This window comes from Tupaia chinensis, unplaced genomic scaffold (genome assembly GCF_000334495.1).
Source record: "Tupaia chinensis unplaced genomic scaffold, TupChi_1.0 Scaffold000037_21, whole genome shotgun sequence".
In the NCBI taxonomy this organism is placed as follows: domain Eukaryota; kingdom Metazoa; phylum Chordata; class Mammalia; order Scandentia; family Tupaiidae; genus Tupaia; species Tupaia belangeri.
The window spans coordinates 576,490-582,390 of NW_006159480.1; the positions used below are offsets into that span (position 1 = coordinate 576,490).

General features: G+C 49.1%; 1 pseudogene; it reads right to left on the minus strand.

The window, feature by feature from the left end:
- Positions 1-1,902: 1,902 nt before the first annotated feature.
- The window catches only part of LOC102493999 (ninein-like protein), a 5,526-nt pseudogene continuing 1,527 nt past the window's right edge, over positions 1,903-5,901 (minus strand).

Genomic DNA, 5,901 nt, shown 5'->3' on the forward strand with positions numbered 1-5,901 from the left:
CAGTGTCTGTAAATACTTGACATGGTGCCCTGAGCATAAATGACAGCTGTAACTACCACTGCCATCCTGTTTTTAGCCCAAGCTGGAAAGCCTTTTCTTACTTTGCTTTGGATTGGTGACCTCTAAGGTCCTTTCCACCTCTCAGGTTCTGAAGTGCTGTTCATATTTAAACTTGCTAAGACTGCTATTCTTGGTGCCTAAAGATGAAATCAGACTAGATTGATCCTAATGTCTCCTTTTTCTCATAGTGCATGGTGCATAGGTGCCCCAAATGAAGATGAATTGATCAGGAAGAAAAAAAAAATTGTAATAGAGAGTTCTAGACATGGAAGGACCAGTTCTCTACCTACAGAATTCAATAATGTTCATATCCTTTGCTTTCTATTTTGGACCGCTGAACATAAATAGACCACAAAATCAAACTAAACAACATCTAGATATGTAACACTCTGAGGTAACAGTTGAGTACTAGGTTGAGTACATCTATTGAGTACATCTCAATCCCTTTGAGATGATGTTAGCCCTAAGCTTCTTAATTTTGGTTAAGTGTATCATAAGGCTAATTATATTCACTAAATATCCTTTAGAAGCATAATATTGTACTTGATGCAGTCATTGACTTTAAAAAGTAAACAAATACTAAGATTTGTGTAGCATTTATCTTTTTTAAATAAAAACTGATTGCAAATACTTTTTCATATTATAGTAGTGACGTTTTCATATTATGATAGTACATTCTGATAAGCCAAATTACTGCAATTGATATATATTCAGATATAAAACTATACTTTCTTGAAAACACCTAGTATAGAGAAGAACAAGACAGATGCACTTTCACCAGCTCAATTCAACAAGTTAAAGACACCCATTAATAAAGGCCTGTGCACTGTCGTTAGAATTTATCTTTTTAAATAAAAACTGATTGCAAATACTTTTTCATATTATAGTAGTGACATTTTCATATTATGATAGTACATTCTGATAAGCCAAATGACTGTAATCTATATATATTCAGATATAAAACTATACTTTCTTAAAAACACATAGCACAATTTCCAGGGTGATGACATTTCAATGAGGAAAATATGACCTTTGCAAACACCATTTTATCTGTTATATCCCTCAGAAAAGCCTTGCCCAGACATCCTTCCCTAGGAGAACTGGGCCTGAAGGGGTTTCCCCTCCTTTAACACTGGGTCCACTCTTCACAGAGGGTGAAACCTTTCTGAAATGTATGTTTAAGAATGCTAATGATCTTAGCCCAAAGCAGTAATAGAAATGGTGAAACTCTACAAAGTCCTGAGTTTGCATTTTAATCTTTGCAGCTAAGGTCAGAAGTACAACATTGAAAGTGTTTTATTCAACCATCCTCTCAGTCATTCCTTTCTGAGATCCCCTGGATCTGTCCCACCAGTGACTAGCAAAATCGGGAATTTTATATAGAGAAGTTACCTAGGATTGTTAAATAAAACATTGTCTTTTGCAACATGTATATTTTCCTAGCATCTGACACACCTTCATTAAATGTTTAGGTGATGAACAAAGAATTAGTGCTCTTGCTTCTGTGGATGCATGACTGATGAGCCATTGAAAACTATGGTATCAGTGGTTAAATACTGTGCATTGGGTGTTAGAGCCCACAAGGTTTGAATCCTGGCCTTGGCTGCTTGAAAAACATGCTTGGCGTGTGTGAATGCATGGCCAAAAAATCTTGATGGGGAGGAGAAATGGAGGAAGAACGATTGTGGTATGACTGCACCCCACTGGGGAGTGCTTCTTCCCTCTTTCTCGGTGAGTGTACATGCCTTCTGACAACCACAACCACATTAAAAAGCTGTGCATCACAGTGGCTTCATTTTAAAAGATATTCTTCAGAATGCATTCTAGGAAAACAGGTCATCATTACACAGAGAAGGATGCTGGAGCAATCTCACTGATGAGTCTGTTGAGAGCCCAAATTTTGTCTTCCAAGACATACTGGTTTTTTCTCAGCATCTCGTTGCTTCTCTTCCGTAATCTGAAGTGTTTGCATCAGGTGAGCATTTTCCACATACAACTCCTTGAGCAGCAAGTTGGATTTTGTGTTCTTTTCAAATTGTTCTTTTAGCTCATCCATTTTATCTCGCAGGAGCATTTCTATATTCTTCGAAATAATTTTCACCTCTTGCATCTGCTTCTCCATGGCTTTAAGCTGCCTTCCATGTTCTTTCCTCTGCACTTCTAGTCGCATCCCTGCTGCCTCTCCCTGGAGCCTGAGCAGGGCCTGCAGCCTCTCCCTGGAGCCTGAGCAAGTGGAGCCTGCAGCCTGACTGTGCTGTCCTGAGACACCGGCCAGTCCTTATGCTCCTGCAGGTGCTTGGCCTTTGGTGAGTCAGTACTCAGGGCCAGCCTCAGCCTCAGGTTGGCCCTGTGTAACTGGTCTCCACTTTCTTCAAGGGCCTCTGTCTTTGTGTCAGTCTTAAGTGCTGACATTCTTATTTCATACATTCAAGTTCAACTTCAAGCTTTTGGATTTGGTTACCCTGCTGTTCCTTCTGGTCTCAGACTTCCTTTAGTCTGTACTAACAGCTGAATCACCGGTGATGTCTGCCTTCTTGTTCTGGTTCTGGTGGGTAGAAGTCGTCTCCCCCCCCGTCCCGACTGAAAGACCCTGTGACAGAGCTTGGACAGTTCGTCCTTGTATTTCTGATTCTGTCTGTTGAGCACTTCCATTTAGAAGCAGACCTTTTCCTTGTCTCTCTTTAAAACCTCAGTTTCCTTCCTCTGTGCACCATTTGTGTTTTCCTGCAGCTTTAACCACTTGCTGAATTTTTCCCAGATCATTTTCAACAAAGCCTGTGAAACTCAATTCTTTTGCTCCCTCTTGGGTCTGTCTTGTTCTCGAGAGCCCGACTACTTCCAGTTCTGGAAGCCTGGTTTTCATGTCATACTTCTCTCTCTCCAGCATCATCTTGCCCTCTACCTGTTGCCAAGCTTCCTGTGGGTCTGTGAGCCTGGGGTGGGATGGTGAGGGCCCCATCCTGGCAGCCTGTCTGTGGTGCTGAGGGCCACTATACTGTGTTCTCACTGTGGGGCTGAAACTCCCAGTCCTGCCCCTGTCTCCTAGGACTGGTTTCCTGCTCAGGCTGCCCACTTGTCCCCCCAGAGTGGCTCTTGTCCTCTTGGCCGCTCCCCCTCTGGAGGTGGCTGGACTTGGCCACAGTTCTAATATCTGGGGCTGAGCTGGCGAGGCATTACCCTCCTTGCTCAACAAGAACAGCTCCTTGGCTTCAGGCTGGCTTGGGCTAACTGGGCTCCTGGCAGAAGGCACTGGTTCTTCTGGGATGACCCCCTTGTCTAACCCATGTGGCTGCATGTATGACCACCTCTATGAGCTAACAGAAGCCACTTCCTCAGTGTCAGGCAAACCCTGCCAGTTCTCTCTGAGCCCAGGGCTCTCTGCGGGCCCTCTGGATGCCAGGGCTGGGCCTGGGTTCTGTGTGGCACCCACACTTAGCTCTCTATAACCAGGCCCATCTTTGGCCAGCTCTCCTGTCACATTGCCATTGCCTCGCTCCTGTCGGGATGGTGACTGCTCCTTCTTGTCTGTACATAGGGGCACAGGGCCCTGGGCACCTGTCAGGAGGGCCCATGGTATCTTTGTATCCTGAGCAAGCCCTTCCATGTACTCCTTGTAGGCAAATTCTAACTTCTTCCCATGGGCAAAAGGTTTGCAGATCTGTGCTTGCTCTTCACTCACCAGCTCATGGCGCTTCACCTGCTGCTTTGCACAGTGTGTGAGGACCTCCGCCTCCCTCTCTTTCCCATGTTCCCTTTCCTGGTGCAGCTGCTCTGCCGTCTTGCTCACCTGCAGCAGGTGCTTCTGCAGCAGCTCGTCCCTGTGCTGATGCTGCAGGGACAGGCCTTCACAGCAGGATGCATGCTGGGCTTCCATCCATGACAACTTGTGGCTCAGCTCGGCATCTGCCTCTCTCATCCACTGCAGCTGGTTCTGCTGCCTCAGGTGCAGCTCCTCGTCCAGCCGGTGGGCCAGGCTGGAGAGTGCCCGGATGCAGCACTGTGCAATGCCCAGCCACATGGGCTCAGGGCTGCAGGCTGGGTCTTGCAGCTGCTCCTGCAGGCCTCCGATGACCTTCTGTGCCTTCGAATGGAGCATTTCCAGGTCTGCTTTCTGACTCTCCAGCAGGCTGACCTGAAGCTTGTGAGCCTGCTCCATCTCCTTTTTCTCCTTCTCAAAGTTACTTTTCATGGCCGTGATTTCCCTCTGGTAGTAACCTACCTCGGTTTCTAGGTGGATCCTGAGGTCTTGGTAATGTTCCTTCACCCGCTCCATCATTATCTCTGTTTCTATGCTCACTGGAGTGGAATCACCCATCAACCAAAAGACGCCTTCTGGGCCGAGTCCGAGTCCGGGGAGCTGCTGTCCATGCCCTCCTGGCCCCCCTGAGGGGCTGTGCTGACCCTTGGGCAGCTGTGCCCGCAGGCCTTCCAGCTCAGCTTGTAGCTCGTCGTTGTGGTCCTGCAGGTCCCTGCACTTGAGCTCGCATTCCCTCAGGACTGCTGCGAACTGCTCCTCCTGGACCAGGAGCGCCATGCTCTGTGGCTCCAGCTCATTCTTCAGCACAAACTCCAAATCATTCTGCAGTTTCAGGACCCGCTTCTCTGAGTCTGAAAGCTTTTCCACCACCTCCATGATCTCTTTCTGCAATAGACTATTTTCCTTCAGTGCCAGGGTCAGCTTCTTGCGGAGCTCGGCCTCCTCGGCCTGCAGGCGCCCCATGTCCTGCTCCAGTGAAGCCCTCTGGCTGCGGGCCTGCTCCCAGAACAGCTCTCGCTCCGTCTCCACCTCTGACCTCAGGAGGCTCAGCTTTCCCCCATACTCCTGCTCCAGGTGCTTGATTTTGTTTTCTGTGAGCTGTTCTAGGGCTGAGTGGCGGTCGTCCATTTCCTTCATGAACTCCAGGTTCCTCTTCTCAGCTCTCTGCAGGTCCTGCCTGGCCTTGTCCCGCTCCCTGACCAGCTGTTCCACCTGTGCTTGGTGGTGGCTCAGCTCCTGGTGGTAGGAGGCCAGGGCTGCCTGCTGGATGTCACCACCCATGGTCATGAGCTCATTATCAAGGGCCCAGCTCAGCTCTGAAAGGTTCACTCTCTCATCCACACTGAAGTTTAGGCTGTGCAAGATCTCCCAGCCATTCTGAATCCCCTCCTGAGCCCACACAGAAATGACCTGCTCGGGAAGAGCAAAGCCAGTGCCATCGTTGACACTGGAGAAGAGGCACAGGCTGGAGTACACAGACGCTAGGGACGAGGTCCTGGTGATGAGGCAGCCGCTCTCTTTCGGGACCAGGGAATGAGACCAGGGTCTGCTTGGTTTGACTGGGGTGGAAAATTCTGGAAGTGGAGTGGGCTCTTGACTGAAAAGGCCAAGCTGAAGTTCCTCCAGACTCATTCCATCATCTCTGTCTTGATCCAGTTCGTTAAACAAGTCTTTGAGTTCCTCATTCTGGAGGCCCCCGAGCCCTGTGCTCTGGCAGATGACAGCCAGCTTCTGGTCTGGGTGGCCGCTGCTGCTGCTGCTGCTGTCAGCCAGCTCCTCCCAGGTGCCCTGGATCTGGGTGTCAAGTGAGGGACTGTCAGACTCCTGGGGGCTCCCGAAGACCTCTGAACTCCAGGTTTGCCGCGGGCCTTGTGCTTCAGAGAATCCGTTCTGAGGCTCCTTCTCACTCCCGGCATCTTCATCTGTCTGGAGACTCTTAGCACTTTCCAGAGACGCAGAACTGGGGAACTGGCTGTCCCCGTTGGCCCTGGCTTGCGGCTCTGGCCTGTGTTCTGCGGTGGCAGAGTCCCACCAATCTGGCTGGCTCCGCCGGCCGTACCCCTTGGAGGCGCCCACCGACCTTT